The 16,252-nt window shown below is 34.4% G+C and overlaps 1 protein-coding gene and 1 pseudogene across 19 annotated transcripts in view; one reads left to right on the top strand and one right to left on the bottom strand.

The window, feature by feature from the left end:
• The window catches only part of ERC2 (ELKS/RAB6-interacting/CAST family member 2), a 941,255-nt gene that overhangs the window by 311,342 nt on the left and 613,661 nt on the right, over nucleotides 1–16,252 (bottom strand). The window lies entirely within an intron of this gene.
• On the top strand, nucleotides 4,701–5,669 carry LOC111746604 (annotated as a pseudogene).

The raw sequence follows: 16,252 nt of genomic DNA, 5'->3' as shown, positions 1-16,252 counted from the left end.
TACTCCATTTCATATATGTGAGTCTTAGTTTGGCATTTCTCAAAGCATGACAATGGTTCTTTAAGATTTTAATAGTTGTTAACAAATAAAATGGCCCCACTGTCAGTTATTGGAAAATAAAATGTAAAAATTTATCAGATTCCTTTATGTAATGATCATATTCTGAACCTCCACATTTTTTTTATGTTAGGACCATATGTATATATAATGGTTCTTTCAGTCCTGTGATAAATTAGGACATCCCTCAAAAGATATTTTAAAGGAGGAGCTCTCTTATGGAAAACTAATTGTCTGTGGTGATATTACAAAGTTCTAAAGTTAATGTAAAATGATGGAAACTGAAAGACTGTTATATTTGCTAGTGTTAGTATCATTAACTATTGTGTTTAGTGTTTTTGTTGGAAGGACCCTCAGTAACTATCTTTGTGGATGGCAAACACTGGGCATGTGTGCCTTCATTTTTCCCTCCTGTGCCATGGCAAGCATTGATAATCAGTCAGGAACTATTCTGGTGCACTTATAGCTAGTATGGGCCTCAAAATGACTATGAACGCACTGCTCCAGGAACCATTACAAAACAATCATTACTTAATAAATTTCATTTGTTGTTCGCTCTATTAGATATCCCCATTATACAAAAGGCTGAAATTGACTTCTCAGAGTGTCTTAAACCATGTCAAGTTAATAAGTTCAAGATTCCTGATTTCTCTTTTCTATCTCCTATGTTCATTTCATAAGAAGTTTTTATTAAACTTATATATCTATTAACAATGTATGTATTTTCCTACTTTATCGCTAACTACTTAGATAGTTCCAAAAAGATTTAAAATAGCTTTCAAATTTCTATTTGAAATGGTAAGGCATATTCTGGACTGGGAAGGGTTCCAACTCTTATGCCCGATTTTCTTTGGCGCCACTGGCTATCATGGAAGACCTGGTTGTAGCGAGAGGTCACAGAGAAAAGCACAGCCTGTTTCATTTTAACAACAGCCTCACTTTACTTGTTACTGACAATGCCCTCTTTTACATTAGCTATGACCCTAGATGACTGCCTTAACAAAAGGAAGTAACACGGTCTAATTGTTCTGGATTCCTCTGTAACAATTCCCTCTTGAGTAAGGAGCATTCTTGGCCTTATTCCAATATATTTATTTATTCCCTTAGTGTGTTAAAAAAAAAAAAAAAAGGAAAGAAAGAAATGATAAAGTGACATGGTCATAATTAACCCCTACCTTGCTTCTACAAATATTATATCTGATTATTCATAAATACCATTCCACATGTACATAAAGACGGTGACTGAATAATCACTACACAAATTTAATCAGTCAATTTGTCACGGAAAAATCTTTGGCATAAAATAAAGTTGTTTTAATATGTCTATTCCTATACAATGAGCAGAAACTCTCCCTGAATACACAATTCTACTCCTGCTATGGTACATGGGTTCCTATGAATCTACATCTCTTCATCTCCCCACTGACAAAACCTGGGCATAAGCCTGTGAGAAATGCCAGGAATCAATGGGAACTGTATGACTGATGGACCAGAAACAAGAACTCTTACCGGCAGAAAGTTCTAGAATCCATGATAAATGCAGAGCTCTGCATGAAAGATTGTCATTTGTGACGTTTACAAACCTTTTTCACTCAGAAGAAATGGTGGAAGCCATACAACATGGCCTGTGTTCAAGACATCCATCACTTTGGCCAACCCAATTGAAACCAGCTGGAAAATTGTCAGCCATTTTAAACACTCAGCTTGAATTACAGTTGTGCTACCAACTATGACTATTTAGAAAAATCACTTAAACACTAAGAGGCACGAAAGAATAAATTCTACACTTAACTTTTAAAGAACACGGTGGGAAATTGCACAATGGCAGGCAACATTTAACCCTTTAAATGATGCTCTGAAATTTCTATTGTGAGCCAAGATGGAATAGACCACTATAGCTTATCTTTCTCACCGATTACAACACTCTGGACAAAAACATGAAAGCAACTTCCTGAAGACTCTGAAGTGATGTACCAACAGCAGCCCACACAATCTGAACTCCAAAAGAAATCTTGTTTTTCTCTCCACAGAACTAGAGAGTCTTCTGAGATCTAAGGAGTACGGGAGAAATCCCCATTTTTCCTCTTCTTTTTTTCTCTTACAGTTTTGTCCCAAGGTGGATCCTAAGTGCAGAGCTGTGCTGCAACAGCTGCGGCAATGAGTAGTTAAACCTCCAAGAGAAATAGCATCTTTCTAACTAGAAGACTGAGAAAGTGGGCTCTGTAAGTTGCAGAATGCAGAGGAAATCATGGAGAGGAAAGAGCTGAAGAAGAAAATCTCTTAATTCTGAGTATGAATCTGAAAAACTACCAGGCCATCCCTAGGCTGTGCATGTGTGACACAGATCTAAAGGCTTTGATAATTAAACTGACTTGGGAACCACCACTCACTTGAAGATAAATCAATAGGAGTCATTCAATCCAAAGAAAAGAAGGAAAACAGAACTTGCACAGTGTGAACCTAATTAAGTTGACTGCCTGCTAAGCAAGAAAAACCACCAAAAAACAAAAACAAACAAACAAACAAAATACCTCAATATTCTCTAGAGGATTTTAGTGGTACACAAAGTTTGAACTACATAAAATTCAAAACGTTCAGGATACTTGCAATGAAAAAAAAAAAAAGAACAAGAAAATGTAACTAATTTGCAAAGAAAGGTAATGAATGGATGCCAACACCAACATGATCCAGATTATCAAACAAAAACTTTAAAGCAACTATTATAACTATGCTCCATCAGATAAAGGTTAATACACTTAAAACGAATAGAAAAATAGAAATTCTCAGCAGAGATAGGAAGTATAAAAATACAATATCTGAAATTAAAAACTACTGGATGTCTCGATGGCAGAATGAAAATAACCAAACTAAGAGTTAGGAAACTTGAAGATAAATCAATAGGAGTCATTCAATCCAAAGAAAAGGAAGGGAAAAATGTAACAAAACATAAACTGAGCCTCAGGACCTGTGGAATAATATCAAAATGTCTTACATTTGTGTCATTGGCATACCAGAAGAAAGGAAAGAGGCAAGTGCTAAGAAAAAATTTTTTAAATGGCTGAAACTTCTGAAATTTGGTAAAATACATAAATTTATAATTTTGAGAAGCAGAGCAAACCTCGATCAAGATAAATTCAAAGAAAATCACCGACAGTACATCTAAACCAAACCATTAAAAACCAAAGAGTTAAAAAAAAAAAAAAAGTTTTTTGAATAGAGCTAGAGAAAAATGACATGTTACAGGGAAAAGAACAATGAATGGAATAACTGCATCACTCATCAGAAATCATAAAGACCAGAAGACAGAAAAACAAGTTCTTTAAAGTTCTGACAAAAAATAACCTGTCAATACATAGCCAGCAAAAATATACTTCAGGAATGAAAAGAGAATGCATTCTCTGATAAAGACAAATTCAGAGAATTTATCAACAGCAGATGTGCTCTAAAATTGATGGAAAAAAATAAAGTTTTTCAGGATGAAGGAAAATGAACCCAGTAGAAAACACAGAAATTCAGAAAAAAAGGAAGTTCAACAGCAATGAGAAATAACTAGAAAATATAGTAGACTATATTTTATCCTCTTAGGGACTTTAAAATACGTAATTGTTAAATGCAAAAAATATAATGTTGTCTGGTGGGGTTTTCAAAGTATTATGTAACATGTGAAAAAGTAACATGTAAGTGGAAGATGAAGAGAATGAGATGGTTGTGAGGTTTCTCCATTTTACCTGATGTGGTAAAATATTAACTCTAAGTAAAATATGAATGGTTAGGTATATATATTGTAATCTCTAAAGCAATCACTTAAAAATTAAAGAGAAAAATCCGATAAATTAAAATGGGAATATTAAAAATACTCAAATAATCTAAAAGAAGCCTTAAAGGATAAACAAGAGGAAAAAAAATTAGGAAAGGCATAAAGAAAATAATAAAATGGAAATCCTAAATCAAATCGTATCAATGATTATAATAGTCTAAATATATCAATTTAAAGAGAAACTGTCATATTGGATTCAAAAAGATCTATGAGAAACCTACCACTTTAACTATAAAGACAGGATATACCATGCAAAAACCAAAGAAAAGAAAGCTACAGTGCCTATATTCATATCAACTTCCAGACCAAAATATATATAGATAGATAGATAGATAGATAGATAGATAGATAGATAGATATAGATATATATCTATATATATATAGATATATATTTCCAGGAATAAAAAGATTTCTGTTGATAAAAGGTCATTACATAAGAAGTTATGACAATATAAAACATCTATGCACTTAATAATAGAGCTTCAAAATATATCAAGTAAAATCTGATAGACTTGAAAGAACAGATGATTTTACTTGTACTTTAACATCCTTCTCACAGTAATCAATGGAATACGTAGACAGAAATCAGTAATTGTACAGATTTGTATAACACTATTAACCAATTGGGCTTAATTGGTTAACGGCATTTATAGAACATTCTATTCAACAACAGCATAATAAAAATTATTTTCAGGTACAAATGGCATATTCCCCCAAATAGACCATATCCTGTGCCACAGAATAGGTATTAAGAAATTTTAAAAATAAAGATAATAAAAATTATTTTTTCTGAATGCCACCAGTTTTCTTGGGTGGGTGTGTTGGGGCCTGGCCTGTGCAGCCACAATAGATCCAAGTTCGAAATATGGCAACTTTGAAAGATATTAGTAGGCTACTAAAGTCAATCAAAAACATCCAGAAAATTACCAAGTCTATGAAAATGGTAGCAGCAGCAAAATATGCCCGAGCTGAGAGGGAGCTGAAATCAGCTCACGTGAATGGAACAGGATCTTTGGCTCTGTATGAAAAAGCTGACATTACATGCCCAAAGACAAGACGAAACACCTCCTGATTGAGGTGTCCTTGAACAGAGGACTTTGCAGCACTATTCACTCCTTCATCACTAAACAGATCAAAAGTTAGGTGGCTACACTCACAGCGGCTGGGAAAGAAGTTAAGATTGTTGGAGTTGGTGATAAAATTAGGGGTATACTTCATAGGACTCATTCTGACCAGTTTCTGGTGACATTCAAAGAAGTGGGAAGAAAATCTCCTACTTTTGGAGACAGGTCAATCATTGTCCTGGAATTATTCAATTCTGGATATGAATTTGATGAGGGCTCTATCATCTTTAATTAATTCAAGTCTGGCATCTCCTCCAAGACAGAAGAAAAGTCCACCTTTTCCCTTAATACCATTGCGAGTTCTGAGAGTATGAGTATCTATGATGATATTGATGCTGACATACTACAGAATTACCAAGAGTATAATCTGGCCAACATCATCTACTATTCTCTAAAGGAATCAACCACGAGTGAGCAAAACATAAGGATGATGGCCATGGACAATGCTAGCAAGAATGCTTCTGAGATGACTGACAAATTGACATTAACTTTCAATCGCACTCACCAAGCTGTCATCACAAAAGAGTTGAAATCATCTCTAGTGCTGCAGCTCTGGATTACTGAAAATCAAGTTTCATTCTCAGATAAGAGGTAAAGAAGGAAAATTCAGCCACTTGATTTTGCTTTTAGCTTATTGCTGTCCTGGTCAGAAGAAATTATTGGTCCATTGTTTAAATTACTAAAGACAAAAAGATATTTGTAAATTACCTTACGACTCAAAATTAAAATTAAAAAATAATTAAAATTAAATTTTTTCTTCTGAGCACAATGGAATAAAATTATATATCTATAACATAAGGATATCTGGAAAAATCAACACATATTTGGAAACTAACACACTTCTATATAACACACAGGTTAAAAGGAAGTCACATGAGAAATTACAAAATATTTTGAATTAAATAAAAATGAAACTTCAAAAAAATAAAAATATATGGGATGCAGATAATGCAGTGATTAGAGAGAACTTTATAGCACTAAATACTTTATTAGAAAGCAAGGTAAAAAAATTTTCAAATAAATGAACTTGAAACCAGAAAAAAAATAGTAAAAGAAGTCAATGAAACAAAAGTTTGTTCTTTAAAAGATCACTACAATAGATAACACTAAAGCATTAATATTTTCTAAAAGGAAATATTACCTATAATTTTATGTACACAAATCTAACAATATTGACAAAATGGAGCAATTTCTTGAAAGAAACAAACTACCAAAGCTGACTCAAAAATAAATAACCTAAGTCATCTATCAAATATATACTGCCAGTCATGAGGTAGCTTAAAATGAAAACAACGAAAACAATAAACCCCACAGATCCAAGAAGTGAGATAAACACCAACCATAAGGAACATGAAGAAAACTAAAGCAAAATACATCATAATTAAACTACTTAAAACCAGTGGAAAAGAGGAATCTTCAAAATAGCCAGAAGGAAACCAAGAAACATTACATACAGTGAAACAAAAATAAAGATGGCAGCAAATTTCTTCTCATCAGAAACTACAAATTAGAACGCATTTTAGTGGAGCAACATCTTTAAAGTACTAATGAAAAAAAATCAGTCAACCTAGAATTCTATATGCAGAAAAAGTACCTTCAAAAACAAAGGTGAAATAAAGACTTCTTCAAGTAAACAAAAGCTTAAAGAATTTAGTAGTATCAGACTTGATCAAGAGAGAATGTTACAGTCTTTGAAGACAAAGAATATTATATCTAATGGTTATCTCGATGATTGATAGAACAATCAGTAAGGACACCAAAGATGAACAATGTTAACAAACAACTTTAACTGACATTTTTAGAATACTCCACTCAACAATAACAGAACACATATTATTTTCAAGTGCACATGAAACATTTACTAAGATAGTACATATTCTGAGCCATAAAACAAGTCTCAATAAATCTAAAGGGTTAAATTAGTATAAATTATGTTCTCTGATTAAAATGAGGTTAAATTAGAAATCAGTGACATAAAAATATCTTTTGAAATCCCCAAAAGACATTCTTAATAAACCAGAGCTAAAAAAAAAAAAAAAAATCAAAGGGAAAATTAGAAAGCATTTGAACTGAATGAAAACAGAAATACAACAAATCAAATTTGCGATTCGGGTAAAACAGAGGTAAATTTATAGCACTAAACATCTACATTAGAAAATAGGAAAGGTCTCAAAACAATGACCTCAGCTTCTACCTTAAGAAACTACAAACAGGAAGACTTAATTAAATTCAAAGTAATCAGAAGAAAGGAAATAACAAAGATCAGAGTGAATAGCAACATAACATAAAACAAACCCATTAGAGAAAAGTTAATTCTTTGAGGTCTATAAAATTGATAAACCTCTTGCCAGAGTGATAAGAAAAAAAATAGACAGAAAGAAACAATTTAGTAACGGTATAAGTGATATCACCACAGATTGCACTGATATCAAAAGGATAGGAAAATATTATGAACACTATAATGCCCCAATTATAAGAGAATAGATAAAAATGGACAACTTAGTTCAAAGACACAAATGACCAAAGCTCATTCATGAAGAAATAGTCAACCCTATGTATACTAAAAGAACCGAATGTGTATTTAAACGTTTTCCCACAAATACTCTATGCCCTATGATTTTACTGGAGAATTCTATCAAACATCTAAGGAAGAAATAACACCAATTGTTTACAAACTTTAAGAAAACCAAATATAAGTAAATACTTCCCAACTCATCCTATGAGGCCAGAATTACTCTCCAATCAAAACCAGACAAATAAATTGCAAACAACAACAACAACAAAAAAAAAACAACCAAACAAACAAAACCATAGACCAATATCCCTCAAGTACATAAACATAAAATTTATTTTAAAATATTTCACAAGTTGAATTCAACAATATATAAACAGATAAATACATCATAATCAAGTGAAATTTATTCCAGAAATAGTTTTTATTTTCTTATTTGAAATTTTAAATTAAACCAACTTGAAGTCCATCAATATTTTTAACTATATTAATCAAATAAAAAAGAAAAATGATATGATCACTTCAGCAGAGCCTGAAAGTGTCCAAATCATGAACAAGACAAAGATGTCTACATTTACCACTTCTATTTAACTTTGTACTGTAGATTTTAGTCAGTATAATAAAGGAAAAAAAGATATTGATATTCAACAAGTACAAAGACAATTCAATGAAGAAAAGATAGTCTTTTCAACAAATGGTCCTGGAACGATTTGACATATGTTAAAAACAAAAGCAAAAACACATCTTTGATCCATATGCACCCATATACAAAAGTAACCCAAAATATATAATAGACCCAATTGTGAAACCTTAAACAATAAAATGTCCAAGAGAAAACTTAGGAGAAAAATCTGTGTGTCCTTGAATTAAGCAAAGATTTCTTAGTCATACCACAGTTAATAAAAAATAAATTGATATAATAACCTTTTAAAAATTAAGAATGTCTTCAAAAGACACTGTTAAGAGAATAAAATGACAATATCCACACACTAGAAGAAAATATTTGCAAATCACACATGTGGTGAACAGTCAAATACAGAATATAAAAAGAACTCTCAAAAAACCAAAAAACAAAATCCCAATACAATATGGGCAAAATATCAGAACGAACACATCACCGAAGTATCTACACAGGTGGCAGATGAACACATGAAAAGATGCTCAACTTCATTAGTCATTAGTGAAAGAGAAATTAAAACCACAATTAGATACTACCACACATCAAATAGAATACAGTATTAAAAATACTGACCATACCAAGTATTCATGAGAATTTGGAGGAACTGGAATTCTCATATACTGAGAGTTGGAAGGTAAATTGGTATAATTATTTTAGAAAAAGGCAGTAATTTCTTAAAAAGTGAAACATATTCTACCATATGACCCAGCCATTCCACTGTTAGGTATTTACCCAAGGGAAAAGGAAATAATTCTGGATACGAAGACATGTACAAGAATAAACATAGTAACTTTATTTATAATAGCCCCAAACTGGAAACAACCCAAATGTCAAACAACAGGTAAATGAATAAATAATAGGCCAAGATTACTGGCATACTAGTCAGCAATAAAAAGGCATGACCTATTGGTTTATGTAACATGAGCGAGTGAAAATAAGCAAGTCATACAAGAATACATATGTACCAAATGGAGGAACTGTGGAAAGGAAGGAGGGGTGGATTACAAAGAAGCATGAGGAAATTTGGGAAAATAATGGATATATCCATTATCTTGACTGTTTTATATGTGTATCCACATGTCAAAATTTACCAAGATTTACAAACTAAATATATGCAGTTTTTTATAAGTCAATCATACCTAAATAAAGCTGTTAAAATTTCAACTGAAAAATTCTTAATAAAAAAATAAATAAACTGGCAGCAATCAAAACAATAAGCAGCTATATTTTACTGGGCATTTACTATGTTCCAGGTGCTACACCAAATGCTTTCTATATATTATATCACCTAATTCTTTAGAAAAACCTAAGGCAGGTACTACTAAAGGGGGTCTGAGAAACAGAGAGGATATACAATTTGCCTAGGGTCACATAATTAGAAGAGTAGAGCTGGGATTTGTTCCAGAGTCAGTGATCTCAGTGACAATATCATGAGAAAAATGAGACTCAGAGAAGGCCTCACAGAACTGATAATCCAGTCCAGACTTATCTGACTTCAGAGCCCAGGCTCTTCATTGCTTCATTATACTGCATTCCTTGTTGGAAACAATCTGATAGAGACATTAATAGTCACCCTAGACTGACCAAACCTAGGCTAATTAAATGTGTGTTTTCTGGCCTCCGTAGTCACCATAGACAGGACCTACACTCATCATTCCTCAGTGTTCATATAACCAACAACTGTTGCATGAGTGAAAGGTTACTAGCAGAATTTCCTCATGATATAAAAGAAGTTGAAGCTCAGAAGAAGGATAAGAAACATGCCTAAAGCCACACAACAAAATAATGGTAAAACTAAAAGTCAAACTTAGGTTGAATTAGCTGGATGACTTCTGACTCTCTGAAAGAGATGCTCTATATCTGCCTGCCAGAAAATTACACCCTATAAGACAACCATGAGCGACTCAGAGGTGTTGAAGGACTGCAGATGAGCTGAGACAAGCTTACAAAGGAATGTGGGTGTCCTATTCCGGGGACACACAATGAAAGCTTAGCTCTCCTTGTCTCTGAAGACAATGCATTCCAAGCTCACAGCCCTCTTGAAGAGTGGAGGGGCTCTGCTATTCAGCTGTCCACCACCCCTGTTATCTCAAGGTTAACTAATTATTTTCCTTTATAATTCACTGGAGACTGATAACTATTATTTCCCTGTCTAACACATACTTACAAATGCTCTGGTTAAATATAGGTTGCTAGGAACTGGGATGAACATTTTTTTAGCTCAACTTTACCAAGGGTATTTGGACTTAGAATTTTAGAACAAGACTAATTATCTCGGAGAAATTAACTTGTAAACTGAGTAAAACAAAGAAAATTTTCTGTTTTTTTCAGATTAAGATTTGGGAAAGAACAGGTAGGATCACAGGTAGGATTAACCTTTTTCCTGGTTAATAGAGAACTTCCAGAGAGAAGGAAGTTGAGCTTTAAGAGATGAGTTCTATGCAGAAAAGGAACACGAGTAAGAAAGACAAAGAGTGAGAGAGAGATGAAGGAGAGGTTAGAGTCCATGAATAAAAATATCTGACATACTTATAAAGGTTCCAAACCCACATAGAATGGCTGGTTGTTCTCCACTATCCATTCTCCTCTTCTACAGTCATGGAATTTTAGCTGGCCTGTTGGTCTCAGCTGGGAACTACATTTTCCAGCCTCCCTAGCACTGGGTGTGGCCTTGAGACTAATTTGCGACCAAGGGATGAGTGTGGTAGTGACGTACACGGCATCCAGACTATGCCCTTAAAAGAAAGGAATATGTTGTTCCCTGTTTCTTTTTCCTCTTCTGGTGGTTAGAACACAGACTGGATAGAGGCAGCTGGAGCAGCCATCCTGAACCAGGGGATGGAAACTGTCATGGGCTGAGGATGACAGAACAGTTTGATAGAAGGAGCCTGGGTCCCTTTCACTGTCACACCACCAAGACAATCCTACGTGACCTACACAGATTGATATAAGAAAGAAATAAAATTCTCTCTTTTACAAGCCACTGAATTTTGTGATCTTTTCGATATAGCACCCTAATCTGAATCTTGATACATGAGATCATATAAGATTAATAATTAGGATAATGATATCAAATTATATCGATAGGATGGATGATTTTACTTCGTTGCAACAAACTTTTCTGGAACCACATCCTCCAAACACCAGGTAGTATAAGTTCAAGAAGAGATCAAACATGTGATTTATTTTCATAAACTTAGAATCTAGAAAGTGTAGTAAAGTTGTTAAGCCAGCTCAGTTCTCCCTTATAGCTTCTTTTTGAAGGCTGGGAATATTGCATTTTAAATATGGGATATTTAGGGGGAGAACTTTGTGATGTTAAAAAGCAAAGTTCTTCCATTCCCTTAACCCCACTGTAAAAATGTGTGGCCCCAGTGCTTTTTGTCAGACCTGTTGGCTCCTTCCTTTGTAAGACTCTGGTTGTTACCTTAAAATCACACTGGATCGTATTAGTTCTCTCCTCTCAATTTCCTTTCCTTAAAACTTGGAGCCTCATCATATCACAATGAAGCGTTGTAAAAATATACGGTAACAAATGTTTTCCTCTGGGCTTGGTAAATTGGAATGGGGCAAAGATTGTGCATTTACACCCAATTTACTTCAGACCATATTACCTATAGACTAACTTGTGAGTTCTCAGATAAAAGCAAATAATGGAAACCATGCCAAAGTAAATGAACATTTTCAATGCCTTTCAAATATTAAATAATGATATAGTCCCCAGAAATATAAAAATGCATAGCAGCATAGTCCACATTCATGCAAAATGCAGTATATCCTCTCTATTGCCGCTTTGGAAAGACTGAACATATGATATATACAGAATTTCTACTCCTGAGTATATAAGCAACAGAAATGTGTAAAAATATTCACTAAAACACAATTAGTAGAATGTCACAGCAGCAGTATTCATAGTAGTCCCCAAATAGAAGTAGCCCAAATGTCCATGAAAAATAGGATAGATAAAAACAAACACAGTATACTCAACTGGAATGAGAATGAAAGGACTGCAAGTACACACAACCGTGTGGGTGTATCTCAAAACAGAATCCAGGAAGAATACGGTGCTTTTCTTTATGACTCCAATAACAAACATTTCATAACCAGGCAAAATTAATCTATAGTGTTAGAAATCGGAAGTTACTCTGGGGAGAAATAATGACTGAGAGGGGGTATGAAAGACTTCTAGAAGGAATAGATGTTCCATTTTTTTCAAATGAGTGCTGGTTACATGGGTGTGTTAACTTTGTGAAAATTTACCAAGCTGAAATCATGCATGCTGCCTAACAATTTTAAAAAGGCTTTTAAAGGAAAACATGAATTCAAAATATCAGATTTGTTATAATACCAAAAGCAAAGTATGAAAAGATTGTTGTAACCCTCCATCTAAAACACTGACACTAAATAATACTAAGAACATATCTATAAGAATGGATGTTACATCAAAGGATTAAAAAAACATTACAGAGAATCGGCAAAAATGGAAAAGCAGAAAGAACTGCCTTTTAGGAAAATCTGCTACCAATGTTTGGTTTAATGATAACAATATATAACTTTGACACCAATTGTTTTACTTATAAGTAGCAATTTTTGTTCTTATAACTCACCATGTGAATTATTTAGAATCCATCTTTTGCAATGGAGACCAAAAGATGACCACATTATAATTTTAAAAATCTAGATTATCCATGGAAAACCAGAGTCCATTGGGTTTATAATGCCCGGCACAATAGATGCAAGAAGTTTACTGTGTGTGGAAGAATGAAGTTAACTCAGTCTCCAGGAGTCTAACTTAATTTTTCAATACAGCAGCCACCTGCACTAAAACGGCAGCCTCTGAATTGGCAATGACTTCTTGTATGAATTTAAGTTCTCCCTCCACCCTACATCTAGCTGTCTATCTATCTCAGTATTAATTTTGATTTGGGGTTATGATTATGTGATGTATTTTGTCAGTAGAAGGGATTTCAAAGAGATGGCAGGCTTCCATTTCCAAGACAAAGGGCATAATGACATCTTCGCCTGCCCCACCACTAGGAAACCTAGCAGAAAGCTTGTGCAGTCTATGGGGTAAATGGCATAGCAGCTAAGCAAGTGCCAGACCCACTGATTCAGACACCTATCTGCCTAATGTGGAGATAACAGAAGCTCTTTATAGGCATGAGCTAAAAACCAGAAACCATAAATAAACTATTGGCAGATGTAAAAAAAAAAAAAAAAGAATGTCTAAATGGCAAACACACACACACAGACACACAGCTAGAGAGAGTGTACTGGAAAAAGACACACAATATATTCCAAAGAAATAACAAAATTTTCCTGGGTTTTTGATCCACAAACTTGAGGATCACCAGAATTCTATTTAGTTTGTTTCACGCTGTCATTATGCAAGGCATGTAAATAAACTGGACTCCAGAGTTTTGGTTTTAGATACTTGTTCCTATCTCTCTTGTCTAAAGGTTTAACAAATAGCTTTTATGATATTGTTTTTTTATTTTTTATTTTTGCTTTCCCTGCCCACCTAAGTTTTAAAAATTCTAGATAAGGTATCTGCTCTCATTGAAGTGGGCCATAGCAAAACTGCCTTTAAAAAAAATGTGTGCATTAGATCTCACAGATATCATACTGGTGTGATCATGGAAGACTGTCCTAATTAAAGAAAGGACATCAGAAAGAGCCCAGGGTATCAGGCCTCTGCAGAGAACATAGTACCTTTACTGGCAATCAGCTTAACCTACTCATTTATTACAAAGCAGTGTTAGTCTTCACTTAGAAATAAATGATGTAGCAGAATGTGCTTCAAAATAATTACAGAATAATATGAAGTAGTTTGATAAAAAATTTCTATTTTACTCATGCCAAAGACATAGAGTTTTCATTGTAATACAACTCCTTCATTTTACAGGTGAGAAAAAATATGGTCCAGGGAGATAATCAGAACTAGTAAATGTCACAAAACTACTTAGTAACAGAACAGGAATGATAACAAGGTCTCGCAGCTCCAGCTCTAACCTCATGACTTCTGAGCAGCCACCCAATCCTATTACCAGATGATCTGCACAGAAATGTAGAAAGTTCTAAAAGAACCTATTCTAAAAAGAATTAATTAAGGTACAGGCATATGAATGCTTTTGAATCCTCTCACTCTTATAACTGAAGTTGCTCCGTGAAGACAGGAACTCAGTTTGCATTTGCTTGTATTACACAATATTTCATGTTTCACTAAATTAGTAAGAAATTGATGACGGCATAGAAATTTATTTCAAAACTACTCAATAAAATATGTACTGAATTAATCTTCAAGATTTTTTTTTCCCATAAGCAACTAGTAAATTCATTAACCCTTGAAAAGATTTCTCAAATTTGGCATTTTTGACATTTAGTGCCAGATAATTCTTTGTTGTGGGGGCTGCCCTTGGCATTGTAGGATATTTAGTAGCATCCCTGGCCTCTGCCCTGTAGATGCCAGTATCACACCCTCTTGCTCCCACCCCACGCCCAAACAAATATAATGTCTCCAGTTATTGCCAAATGTTCCTCAACCAAGTAGTCCCTAGTTGAGAACAACTGACCTATAGAGACAACATACCTCCATGTCATTCATGGGACATAAAAGCTTGATCAATCAACCAGCTGCACATTAAAAGATACACATAGAAAGTACTCAGGCAATACAAACTGGCTTGATATACTTTAATCTACTTATCACCTTTGAAGACATTATGCTGAACGAAATAAGCCCATTACAAAAGGGCAAATACTGTCTGGTTCCACTTATATGTGGTACCTAGAGAAGTCAAATTCATAGAAACAGAAAATAGAATGGTGGTTGCCAGGGGCAGGGTGCATAGAAAATGAGGAGTTATTATTTGATGGTTACAGAGTTTCACTTTGGGAAGATGAAAAATTTCTTAAGATGGATAGTGGTGATGGGTACAAAACAATGTGAATATACTTAATGTCATAGAACTGTATAGTAAAAAATGGTTAAAATGGAAAATCTTAGGTTATGTATATTTTACTATAATTTAAAAAATGGTTAAATTTTTTAAGTCATTACAAGGCCTCATTCCACAAAGCAAAAGCACCTAGATACAATTTAAAACTCCCATACGAAAAAAAAAAAAAAACACAAAAAACTTATCTTGTTGTCTTGTTTTTGATTTTTTTGTTTTGTTTTGTTTTGAAAATAAATTCTATAGCTAAGGAAACCAAAGACTAAGAAAATCTCCCTCTTAATTCATGGCCAAGCTTTCATGGCCAGAAGCAGGAGCAGTAAGCAGGACTCCAGTGCCTGCTGCAGAGTAGCACATGTGCATGAGTGTGCACGTGCACACACACACACACACACACACACATACACACACACATATCAGGCTGCAGGCCCTCAGGGAGGCCCCCTGATTTAAGAGTCTTCTCTGTGTGAAACATAGCAAGTCCAGATCCCCTAAGGACTCGGCCTGCGGGCCACATCAGCCCAGAGCCCTTCCAATTGCCAGGATGCTCTTGACAAAAGACCGTCTGGCACTGAGCGGCGGGGCCATTATTTTCATTTAAACCATACATGTCATGTCCTGTTTGTGAGAAACACGTTAAACTACTCAGAAACACATTCACAATGGGCTCCAACGTGGGATTCACATTCCTATGAGCTGGCGTACTGTAAACTACAGGGAAAGGCTGGTGGGGTGGTGGGATGGCTTGTCCACCCTTGTTTTAAGTTCAACTGACAATGGGAGCCTTCCCCCCATTGTCTGATGTGGGTCTTACAGTTTTGTTCAAGTGCCCAAAGCACAGTGATCTACATTATCCATGAGAGCCCCAAACCTTGAATTCCTTTAAAAGATTCTCTCTTAACAATTTTTATTTTCATAAAAAAAAAAAAAAAGAGTAAGAATTCAGCCAAGGAAATATCCAAGAAGAAGATGACTGTGCCATTTCTACATGCATTGCAAAAGATGATCCATCACTACTGAAAGGCATCCTGGAGACGTAAACCACCCCCAGTAAAACCAGAATCTGATGTCCTGAGCCACTTTACCATAAGAGCATCTTGGATGGAA

Source organism: Pteropus vampyrus, unplaced genomic scaffold (assembly GCF_000151845.1).
Source record: "Pteropus vampyrus isolate Shadow unplaced genomic scaffold, Pvam_2.0 Scaffold195, whole genome shotgun sequence".
NCBI lineage: Eukaryota > Metazoa > Chordata > Mammalia > Chiroptera > Pteropodidae > Pteropus > Pteropus vampyrus.
The sequence above is the reverse complement of the archived record's forward strand: the minus strand, read 5'-3'. Positions and strand labels throughout refer to the sequence as shown.